The sequence below is a fragment of the Coccinella septempunctata genome, chromosome 5, assembly GCF_907165205.1.
Source record: "Coccinella septempunctata chromosome 5, icCocSept1.1, whole genome shotgun sequence".
Taxonomy (NCBI): Eukaryota; Metazoa; Arthropoda; class Insecta; order Coleoptera; family Coccinellidae; genus Coccinella; species Coccinella septempunctata.
The window spans coordinates 31,763,524-31,776,563 of record NC_058193.1 but is presented as its reverse complement, the minus strand read 5'-3'; the positions used below and the strand labels follow the sequence as shown (position 1 = coordinate 31,776,563).

Here is a 13,040-nt window from a genome sequence, read left to right as displayed (position 1 = left end):
TCACGTGTAAATACTCGGGTGCGGTGGCTTTTTTCTTATATTGAAGCTTATGATTCAAGAAAAACGAAAAAAATGTAATCTGACAGCTTCAGCAAGCCGAAATAATAAAAATTGGCCATAAAGGTCACAAAAATCAGTTTTTTTGAATTATCTCCTCTCCTGGGCTTCAAATTGTTTTTGCATTCATTATAAAAGTTGTAGAGCATAACATTTTCTACAAATTTTGTCCGAAGCAATTTTTTCTACGTTTAAACGTTTTTGTGATATATGGCGATCAATGTACATCAGACTGGATCTCTACATTGACCTTGCCCTTTCGCATGTGTGGCTAAGCTCCTCACACTCATCGCCCTCTAACTCGAAAACGGTGAAGAGTATGTAAAATTGCTTCAAACAAAAGTTGTATAGAATTTTATTATCTATAACTTTCATACTGAATACAGGAACGAGTAGAAGTACAGGAAGGGAGATATTTTTAAAAAATGCCTTGTTACCATTTTCAAACCGTCAGATTAAGAAAACCCCTCCTGATTAGTGTAAGATGAATGGGTCAACACGTCTGCAACACCGAGATTAACCATCTGTATGAAAATCTGACCCGTTCGAGTTCATCATATAGTTCAAGTCAATTTGGACATGAGAAAAATTGCTGCAAAATGGATCCTCTAATGTATGAATGTTGACCAAAAGCATGCAAGGGTAGAAGCATCGCGTTCGATCTGTGCTCGATTTGAAAACGATGTAGACTTCTTAAACCGAATTGTTACTATGGATGAGACTTGGGTACATTTCTACGATACAGAAACAAAGCAACAATCGATGGAATGACGACACTCTGGTTCTCCAAGACCTAAGAAGTTTCGTGTCCAAAAATCTGCTGGAAAAGTTCTTGCTTCAGTTGTTTGGGATTGCCATGGAGTAATCATGATTGATTGTTTGGGTAAGGGTAGAACAATAACTGGAGATTACTATTCGACATAACTGACTACTCTATGGAAAAAAATTGAAGTGAAAAGACGCGGAAAGCTATCCAAAGGTGTTTTGTTTTTTGCAGGACAACGCCCCTCCACACAAATCTCATATTGACGTGCAAAAAATTCGTGATTTGGAGTTTGAATCACTAGAACACCCCCCTTATTAACCAGATATGGCTCCATCCGACTATCATCTCTTTCCTCAACTGAAAAAAAGTTTAAAAGGTCGTAAATTTTCTTCCAACGAGGAGGTAATAAAAGCTGTGGAGGTCTGGTTTGCAGAGCAAGAAGAAACATTTTCTTTGAAAGGTCTAGAGACGTTGCAGGTTCGCTGTAATAAATGTATGCAATTAAGAGGAGAATATGTTGAGTAATAAAATTTTCGACATTGAAATTTTGTTTGGTTCTATAGTAGGCTTAGAATTTTTCAATATATCCTCGTGGCTCGAATAAACGAAGTGCAAAACTCTGAGTTTAGACACCACGTCTGGTGCAATCGCCAGTCCGAACACTCACACCGAATGTTTACCATTCGATAGGATGTGAAAACACACGAGTCAAAGACCCCCATTTATTTCGTAACTTTGGGGTTTCGCATGATTTTTTTTTTCAGTTCGTTTCGACTGTTGTAGGTACGAACGTAGCCAACGTCTCGTCGAGAACGAGCCCCTCCACAAGGTGGGACCGGCGAGATACGCGGTACCATCGTCCGTGGTAGTTCGCGCCGCGACAGGTGAACCGACAGGTGGACTACGACGGCTCGTATACAGGGTGTGTAACGCGCGGAGAGTGTGGGTGGAGATTTGTCGTTTTTGTGAGTTTTCCTGGTTGGTTTATTGTTTTTGACGGAGTTACGAGCTATGTCGCGTGGAGGTTATTCTCTCACGTACTACACGGTGTAGTACGAGATGGATCGTATATAAATTTGCATCACCGTTCAGTGTTTTCGTGTGCAAATTTACCGAGTAAGAGAAGAACGAAGATTTTCGAAGTGTTTTTCATACTGAGTATTTTGATTTGTTATTATCTAATTCTTCATTGATGGTCAAAACATAGGAGGGCCTACAAAAATAATAAGAATAGAGAACAACACAAATTAATGGATCAACTAAATCCATATTAGGAATACAAGAAAATTTATATGAATTTTGACGGATTGTTTGGAGCTAAAATCCTTAAAATGAAGAAGGATAAATTTCCTCATATTGTCAATTTTCGAACAATCAATTTGCCACAGCTCACAGCACACTCATTTTGAAAAATTCAAATGGCTATATCTTTTTATTAGGGGCGAATCGGAAAAAATGGTATTATAGAAAAAAGTTTCTTCAGATCTCAGAACGCACACTGGATATGTAGTTTATTCCTTTCAAATCAGAAAAGGTTTCCCTTCAATTCGGAATAATTTGAATGAGGATATTCTGAATCCTTCAAAAATCGATGAGCCAATGAAGTTCATAGGTAAAGATATTCAGGAATAACTCATAATTCTGATAATTTACATTTGAAGACATTAGCTCAACTTCGAATCAGGTACCTATTCAAAATTCTCACAGTGCAGTTTAATGCACTGCCTCTAAAATCTACTCAGTTCCTATTTAGTGGGCCAACTTTTCATCCGTTTGTATTCGAATCATCCTTCAGTATAACTTTGTTGAATATGATAAAATAAAAGCGTTAGCTTGCTTCAGTTGACGTAAAGATAAACAAACATTGTTCTGAACTATCCACTCCATTGAACATCATTCGCAATAATTATGATAATGACATTTTATTACAGCAAATTCGAACGTTAATTTTCGAAGGTTTTCTTCGAAAATTTCCAGACACGAAATAAAACAACAATAATCCTTCGTTAGAGCACGAACATAACACTGAGAATTGTCAATTATTGTTGAAAAAACTTCGTGTATTCGACTCATGAAATTATCCAATCGTGAAATATCTACTTGTTGTGGAATATGAGAATGGTAGTGTGGTTTTGTACTCGTGGAAGCATTGAATTCGATTTGAAAATCATGCGGAAAATATACATTGAAATTTATCGTTGATCTCGAAAGCGAACTCATAAAAAACTTCAATTCCTTGTGAAAAAATAAAATAGACATTCATCAAGTGATTCGATAGATAAAGCCAAGGTTTTATTTAACTCTGGTACTAGAGAACTTTTTCAGAAATTTATAAATGGGGGAAAATAATGACTGAAATCAGAAACATAGATACTAACAGCAAAAAATCGAATACTATGAGAGTCTTCATTCTTTCATTTTACTTGAAATAAACTAGGATATCAAGTAAGCATACTGTGGTATCTGATAAAAATGAACAATTTGAAGGGAACATTCTTGAAATAAATTCATGGAAGGTCAGTAATCTTTATCAATTGTTGAGCAATGAATTTTAACGCATTTTGGGGTAAAAATGAAATGAAACTTTTTGAAATTCTTCTCTGAGAAACGTTTCAAGATGAAACATGTTATAAATGATTTTTTCGTCCCATAATTCAGAGTAACTCGAGTAGAACTTGTTGGTCAGCGTTTGAGTGACCAAGAACAAAAGAACCCTTCGAATGCAGCGTATTGACAGATGCGTAATTAAAATTTTAACAATTATTTCACCAAACGCGCATAATCAGTCCGCATCTCCATGAACAATGGGCGTCATTTCAAGCAAATTGTGTAAACACCGTGTTAATAATAATTGGGACGAAAAATTCCTGAGAAAATGTCGAAATTTTTGATTGTTTGGATCTGATAGAGAATGGACAAGTTTTCGATTGTTCTCTTTGAATTCACCGCAATCTATAGGTATAGAATAATTGATAGCGTTCCGATGTGTTAATTGTTAATTCGATTTTATCATTACTGGAATTGTCGATAAGGAAATCGATAATAATCGTAGTTCAGTGCATCTGAATCATCGTCTTAAACCGTCATTAAAACGTTTCAGGAGTATGACGATAGTATATCAGAAAATTTCCCAAATTATTTGCCTTTAAAAAAATTCTGCAAATTAAGGATGATCCTTTCATTGTAAATAACGTCTTGGAGGAAAGAGGACATTAACACCAACTACTTTAAATATAGAGAACTCTTAAACATGAAACTCATTTTGCTGTAATCATGTAATTAAGTAACTAGCTCTTTATATTCCAAATAAAAATATCTTCCAATGTGTGCGAAAATGTACAAGATGTACTATTCAAATCGACAGACTTTTGAGTCAATTTCCAGTTGAGTAAATTTGTAACGAAAAATATGGCTTCAGAAGCGTTTGAAATATGGTCCTTCTTGTATTGAAGGTATTTTTATCTCAACCCTGTTCAATAAAACTGAAAGGGAGTCCAATTTGGTAAAATGGAGATTGACCGTAAATATTTACTCATCCTAGGTACCTACTTTTTCACCGTATGTGCTTGTCTAACAGTTACCAAGTAGGTATATTCACCAAATGTGAAAATTGGATTCTAAGCATGATCCGCTATAAAGATGATCACTTTCATGTTTAATTTCACCACCATAATCAGCGTGTAAAATCGAGAAAACAATCGACAAACAGGTTGCCCAACAGAAATTTATTGTTTTGGTTATAATTGATTCGATAAGTACCCACTGTAAAAGGTTATAAGATCTCCCAACTCCGAAGGAGCGCCAATACAAGATTAGCTTTCACATTTCCAACCTCATCCTCTGTTTTTTCTTCCCACGTTTCCTTTCATTCACGTTGCTACCAGCGATTAAAAGTTTTGTGGGTACACTTGTGGGGTTTTCGAAAATTTGTTTGTTCCAACTCACAGTTTGTTTGCGTTGATGTAGAATGTAAATATTTTCTGAACGTTACTGTTATTACACCTTTTATGCGTGATTATTTGAAAACTCCGATAAGAAAAGTTCTACAAGTAGTCCACGAGAACAATGATATTTATGAATTCAAAGGAAAAATCTTGGTGGAATGTTAGAGGATTTCAATAATGATATAACACGTTTCACCTTGTTTCGAGACTAAGGCGGTATGAAATTGGCGTCAGAAATCGTTCAATAGAGAAGTGAAGAAATTTATTGTTTATTACTCTGGTCTGGAAAAAATTGCATATTCCTTTTATACCTTAAAACATCGATGTTTTCTTTCTTTCATATTCGCATCCAGTCTTCATTATCATTCCCACGATCATTCGTCATGTAATTCTTGGATCCCTATCCCAAATGCCCAGCTGTGTGGTTTTCATATTTTCAATTGTGTCACGCTGTATATCCGATTTCACCAGGCATCTCCTTTCGATGCGGGTGCTGGTATTATCGTCAAATAATTCTCGCATACTTTCATTTACGATCGACAAAGAACCATCTTACTATCCAAGCTTTAATCTCACAAAAATGATGTAAGGTCCCGTAATGACCGGATTTATATTCGGTAGATCGCTGACCCCGTAGATCGGTCAATTTGAGCTTCTCGGCATTGCAAGGATCTTGGTATGTTTAGCAAGTGACCAATATTTGCATTACGGTGTCTGGTCGACCACGTACCCAAGCAAATGTTTATAGAAAACTGTTATGTGTACCTGAATATTTTATGAATTTTAACCAGTGGAGTCGCTTTTAACCGATGGAATTGCATGTGGAGTTTCACATCATCTGATTTGTGGGAAAATAACCGATTACTGGACTTTAATTAGTTGTTATTAATTTTCAATTTGAATCTTTCGAAAAAACGGATATGTTTTCAAGTTATGTAGACATGTAGACTCTGAATCTTGATTGACGATAGAACCAAACAAAATTTCAATGTCAAAATATTTTATTACTCAACATATTCTCCTCTTAATTGTATACATTCATTACAGCGAACCTGCAACGTCTCTAGACGTTTCTTCTTGTTCTGCAAACCAGACCTCCCCAGCTTTTATAACCTCCTCGTTGGAAGAAAATTTACGACCTTTTAAACTTTTTTTCAGTTGAGGAAAGAGATGATAGTCGGATGAAGCCAAATCTGGTGAATAAGGAGGGTGTTCTAGTAATTCAAACCCTAAATCACGAATTTTTTGCATGGCAACATGAGATTTGTGTGCAGGAGCGTTGTCCTGCAAAAACAAAACACCTTTGGGTCATTTCTCTTTAATTTTTTCCGGTAGAATGGTCAGTAATGTCGAATAGTAATCTCCGGTTATTGTTCTACCCTTATCCAAAAAATCAATCATGATTACTCCATGGCAATCCCAAAAAACTGAAGCAAGAACCATTCCAGCAGATTTTTGGACACGAAACTTCTTAGGTCTTGGACAACCAGAGTGTCCTCATTCCATCGATTGTTGCTTTGTTTCTGGATCGTAGAAATGTACCCAAGTCTCATCCATAGTAACAATTCGGCTTAAGAAGTCTACATCGTTTTCAAATCGAGCACAGATCGAACGCGATGCTTCTACCCTTGCACGTTTTTGGTCAACATTCAAACATTTGACGATCCATTTTGCAGCAATTTTTCTCATGTCCAAACTGTCCTGAACTATATGATGAACGCGTTCGTCTAAATTATTCAGTGTTTCAGATATCTGTTTAAGCCCAATTTTCGGGGACTGACACAGAAACTGGCCTTCCCGATCGGTCATCATCTTCAATGGAAAATTTATCTCTTTTGAAGCTTGCAGTCCAATTTTTCGCGGTCACATACGAAGGACATTGATCATCGAAGGTATTAAGCATATCTGTAAATCTGCTTACCTCTTAACCCTTTCAAATACAGGTACTTGATGATGGCTCGATACTCCAATTTTTCGATTTTCACAATTTCGGTGGACATCTTCTTTCTTTTAGTTTATTGCGTAACTCTGGTTTACTTTTTTGACCTCAAACTTTACACTGACATATGCATGGAAATGGTCTAGGCTCTAGGCTAACTAGAAATCAATACATCCTCGTATGTGAAAAGATGATAGGTACTCGTTTCAAAAATATGAATAAATCTCAAAAAGGAACTCAATATGTTCAATTCCCTATAAATATTGATTTGATGTGGCCAATACTTGGAAATAGTTGCTGGAAATGTCCTTCTCTTTGCTCCAAACATATCTCACATCTTTTTCTGACAGATTTAGAAGCGTTATTTGAAAGGAAAGGATCATCCTTAATTTGATGAATTTTTTCAATGATTCTAGTCTTCAGTTGGGCCAAATGAGAAATAGGCATTTGGAGAAAAGAATTCTTTAAATTAGGTCATAGGACAGTTCACCTGAAAAATGGTACAGTACAACCTAAGACTCAGACACAGCAAAATTTCATAGCTTTTTGAGTACGAATTTTTTTGAACGGACGTTCAAATCTTAACTTGATGCTTCCATAATCTAATCAACATGTCTCAATCATTTCGTTGATTGATACACGCTCTGGTTGGTCTTGCACAGCTATAAAAGATCATGATCTATTTGGCGCTGAATGCAGATTCACCTATACCGCTTTGCATAATCGATAATTATATCGGGCAGTGGCGTTACCGTTGCAGTTTCGCCAATTTTCACGTGCACCCTTCAAATTAGCCCCACATCCATTATTATCGATCAAAAGTGGAATAACTGACTAGCGTCTACGTGGAAACGGGTATCTTCACGATCAGTCGGATCAATTAGCAATCAGAGCCGTATCAGACGTTGATTATACAGGGGGAACAACGTATAAGGCTGCACTTTTCACATCGTTGGCTACGAAAAAGGAGCGGACAACGGAAACAACGGAAAACTCACAGGAAGTTATTAAATATTCAGGTATGGGCTTCACGCGAGGATGCGGCAGGGATTATAGAGTTTGTGCGATCAATTTCAGATCCATACTGTCTATGCCCAGCGGTTGCACCCGCTAAACAAGGTGAATACGAAGGAGAATAATAGAACATAAGAAAATGAACAGTCTTTCTCCAATGAACTTCAGTAGGTTCTTGAGATCGAAAGAAACACTTTTCTCCTATACCATATTTTCCGATTCGGCCCTGATAAAAAGATATAGCCATTTTAAGTTTTCATAATGGGTTATGCCACCCCTGGAGAAAAAAATTCCCTTTTAAATCTATGACACTATACTCCGTTCACTTTTATTTCAGCCTTCGGTTGGCTATGGAAATTTGACACATTTCACTCTGTATAGTACGAAAATGTGGGGTTATGACGCTTGTCAAAAAATTTTTGGGTTTCAAATCAACGCTATGTTGCGCGTTCTACGTAAAAGTTTCTGATATTACGTATTTTATTAGAATGTCGAATCTCTTCGGAGATTGTGACGAACATAATTGAAGTTTATACAAACTGATTGAAGGCATACCTAATCCAGTTATTTGCGTGGAAAATACAAGAGATCAGTATAATATCATAATATGCACTAGCTTGAGGAGAGTTAATGTTCGTTATCTTCTTTGGCTAAAGTTTGAATACGTTACATCAGTTGTAGATTTCAAAAATATTAACCCGAGGATGAAATGCATATGATGCAGTGGTTGGGAATGGGTATCTCCCGAAGGAATTAACAGATAATTACAAGAATGTTAAATTCTTCAACAGAAATCATCTTGCATCAATATAAGTAAAAGTAATTACAGGAAGTTTCAAGTCAGGATGAACTTCACCTTTGAACAAAAATTTCACATGAATAAACAATTAACAGGACAACTGGCGTGTATTTGTGGCTGTTCATCTTAATACATTGATATAATGATAATAATTAGGTATTTATTGGTACCTTAAGACATTTACAATGTATAGGACAAGTCAAATGAAAAATAGAAAAATCAATTTTCGGGAACTTAATCTACGATGACATTCATCGAAAATCCTGTAGTGAACTTTTCGCATTAATTCACTCAAACGTGAAATTCTCAAATGCCACCACTTTTTTGGGTCTCCCAATAGAAGGAAATTCATTGTCATCCTCTTCATTTACAATCTTTCTGATTGTGGAAATATTCGGCTGAAATATCGTTTAGATTCACATGAAACATTATATGAATTCTCTTACATTGAATATGTTCGCTACCGTCTGACGTATATTGTGGATTTTAGAATATCAGGGTATAACTATTTGAATGAGCGGACCAGAATTCTAAATAGCATCTCCTGAAACCCTGTCTCTTTTTCAATCACTTTCGGCATTTTCGTAATATTAATTGATATAAGTTGTGGCAACGGCGTTATGACATTAACGACATTTCATGAGTGCCAACCTTACTTCGTTGTAGTTACAAAAACTTGAGAAAATTATTTCATTGGCAACCGACTGCTAAAATAAATGTGAATGGAGTATAATATATGAAAATGAAAGTTTAAATGAGTTATGTTTGATTCTGGAAACTTTTGAACGAAATGAAATAAATAACGATAATGAATGATAACATATTGTAGATGAATATCAGAGCTAATATGGATGGTTGCAAGGTGAATTCATTTTTATTATCGAAAATGAAATACGAATCAAGTGTAGAATATGCAATATTTGTCGCCAAAAATGGTAACTCATATATTGTATTATAAATCCTACTTCGTCGATCAGGTGTAATGGAAAAAATGAGTTTATGCTTGTTTTTCTAATATTAAATTAATTTCCATAATTCGATCGAAAGCAAAATGTTTCTCTGCAACATAATATGAAATCCTCTTTCAGAAAAACATAATAATTATCGCGAAAATCAATTCATCCTGTCTGGTCCGTCGATCGGGATCGTGAAATGTCAACCGCTTTTTCCTGTGCCTCTCTCTCAGTTTTGTTCAGAAGTAGAAATCCATATATGCGCCTCCTAGAAAGGAAACAAGAGAACGATATCCGGTGGAGTAGTTTTACTCCGAGAAGGAGTAATTAGATACTTGCCCGGTTTGTTATTGAAAGGAGTTGGCAGTTTCTTTGGAGAGGAGTCCGGTCTGGCTTTCTACGCTCACGATTATGGGAAATATACATATTTTTGAAATTATAATTTGTTCTCACAACCATTAGACGGTCGATACTTTCGTATATATCACTGGTTTGCGGCTTCTTCGACAATGGCCCATTAGAGAGTCACCATTATACTTTGCGAGACAGCTCTGGACCATTCAATGGGTTGCTGAAGTGATAAAGAGTCACCTCAATGCATATTAAGTCCTAAAGTCATCATCGATCTTCAGCTACCGTGAATTCACAAATTTCTCTAAGAAAACAACAATGTTTAGACTACCTATACTCCATTCAAATTTATTTCAGCAGTCGGTAGCCATGAAATAATTTTCTCAATTTTTATTACGAAAATGCCGAAAGTGATTGAAAAAAGAGACAGAGTTTCAGGAAGTGGTATTTAGAATTCAAATAGTTATACCCTGACATTCTTAAATCCACAATACGTCAGACGGAAGCGAACATATTCAATGTAAGAGAATTTATATAATGTTTCATCTGAATCTAGACGACTTATATTTCAGCTGAATATTTCCACAATTAGAAAGATTGTGAATGAAGAGGATGACAAAGAATTTCCTTCTATTGGGAGACCCAAAAAAGTGGTGGCATTTGAGAATTTTATATTTGCGTGAATTAATGCGAAAAGTTTACTACAGGATTTTCGATTAATGTCATCGTATAATAAGTTCCCGAAAATTAGTTTTTCTATTCTTCATTTGACTTGTCCTATACATTGTGAATGTCTTAATGTACCAATAAATACCTAATTATTATAATTATATCGATGTATTAAGATGAACAGCCAGAAATACGCGCCAGTTGTCCTGTTAATTGTTTATTCATGAGAAATTTTTGTTCAAATGTGAAGTTTATCTTGAAACTTCCTTTAATTCCTTTTACTTATATTGATGCAAGATGATTTTTGTTGAAGAATTCAACATTCTTGTAATTATCTGTTAATTCCTTCGGGAGATACCCATTCCCAACCACCGCATCATATGCATTTCATCTTCGGGTTAATATTTTTGAAATCCACAACTGATGTAACGTATTCAAACTTTAGCCAAAGAAGATAACGAACATTAACTCTCCTCAAGCTAGTGCATATTATGATATTATACTGATCTTTTGTATTTTCCACACAAATAACTGGATTTGGTATGCGTTCAATCAGTTTGTATAAACTTCAATTATGTTCGTCACACATTTACCGAAGAGATTTGACATTGTGATCAAAAACGTAATTACTGAAACTTTTACGTAGAACGGTCAACATAGCGTTGATTTAAAACCCAAAAATGTTTTGACAAGCGTCATAACCCCACATTTTCGTACTATACAGAGTGAAATGTGTCAAATTTCCATGGCCAACCGAGTGCTAAAATAAAAGTGAATGGAGTATACTTGGTTTTAAACGAGAATCAGATAATATCGAATAACTTGGCGAAAAATTGAATTTTCACGTTCTAACAACTCGATTTTTGATTCCAGATCTTCATTTTCAATGACCCGCACTCTGTACAAAAGCCAAATGATCATCCTGTATCCACATATATGTATGTGTATCTTATGTTATCCTCGAACGACAAAACTGCATTAGAAACCATGCTGAATTCTTCCTAGTACTCGGAAATCCTTCATTTACTTTCAAACTTCCTATCAGACTAATGAAATTCTACACAGCACCTTTACGAGTAAAAGTTTTTGTTACCAACTCTGTTTCTTACTTTCTCCGTTTTCAATAGGCTTGTTGCTATCAGAAAACCGATAATTTATCGTTGATTATAATTATTGTTGGCCTTTGCAGCAGTTGCAATCAACTATGATTGGAAAACATTGTGATTTCCTCGCACAGAACCACGGATACTGTTCAATAGCAAAAAGTGGCAAAGAATATGAGTAAACATATTCACATGTTCATGAGTAATTTTTCAATTAAGTAAAATACCGTTGAAAAAATCAAGGTTCAATCGTGCCTAAAACCTGTCACAAACTACACCAAACATTAATCACAACCCTAATAAAGCAGTTTAACTAACTAACGACCAAACTGCGATTTACCATACAAAATTCGAAGTCAAACACAAATTTCTTATAGAAGAACTCAATTTCATGTTTCAGCATCGCTCATTATGAAACTTTGTAATTTCCTGTCTTCAGAAATTAATGTACGAATAGAAGTATGGCACAAGTGTTTGGTGACGAGTGTAATCATCAATTTGTCTCGAACTAAATGGGGTTGAAGCTGATATAGGCTATTAACTTCATTAATACTAACGGGTTTCAGGCATAAACTCATCGTTATTTCATTAACAAGCTCTAGTTACCGAGTTTAAAATGGAATACATAAAAATTCCAGTTGCATTTTCTACCAGATTTGAATCAACTTTTACCTCGAATGCCGCCAAATGTGGCACACTCTTTATGGAGTTTTAATTTTTGACCGAGATGCACGGGCAATTCATAAATTTGGTAATAACCTCAATGAAATTCGTAGTTTACTCGACATCTTTATATTTTGATTAATAATGGTACTGATTATTAATTCCTGTCCGTTCCATATCGAATATTTTTACTTTCACGAACGATGATAAGAATAAATAATCAATTAATCTCGATTGGATTTCTCAATGGAACAGGAAGTGTCTGTGGAGAATGAGATTTCAGTGGAGTTATTCAATCTTGAAGGCTTTTTTGATTCAATAATCATTGAAAGATGAGGAAAGATTAAATTCTTCATTCCTCTTCTGGACAGTTATTCTCCCCAACGTTTCGGCAAACATTTTTCAGCCCTCTTCAGGGATTGTCTTATTTGAACCTATCCAGGAGGCCTTTCAACCGTTTGAGTCATCTGTGAAGGGTAAAATCCTGTCAGATCGCTTCGTTAATTTCTCGTATGCGTGCATCCAGCTAACGAGTTACACCCTGAGAAGAAATCTCATGGATTGAATGACGCACGAACACAGCTAATGAGCGAAATGCAGATTTGCAACATTGTCCGACTAGTTATAGTAGCATAGGTTCAGGTGAATCGAAAAAAACGACAACGGTATTTCACTGATGGAGGAATGCATACTTTTAATAATAAGACTATCCAGAGACAGAACGCCGCAAACTATGGAAATAACTGGACCTTTCACCGCAGAAATTTTCTCGTAACTTGATT

The 13,040-nt window shown here is 35.6% G+C and overlaps 1 protein-coding gene across 11 annotated transcripts in view; it reads left to right on the top strand.

Annotated features, from left to right (window-relative positions):
- The window catches only part of LOC123312845 (partitioning defective 3 homolog), a 73,525-nt gene that overhangs the window by 35,229 nt on the left and 25,256 nt on the right, over positions 1-13,040 (top strand). For 7 of the 11 annotated variants that reach the window (XM_044897372.1, XM_044897370.1, XM_044897371.1 and 4 more), the window contains exon 1: positions 1,641-1,788. The exons of 3 other annotated variants lie outside the window; for them this stretch is intronic. The gene's annotated coding sequence lies outside the window, so the exon portion shown is untranslated. Of the gene's footprint in view, positions 1-1,640; positions 1,802-13,040 lie in introns of those variants that run through there. One more of the 11 variants, XM_044897369.1, reaches the window with a different exon arrangement.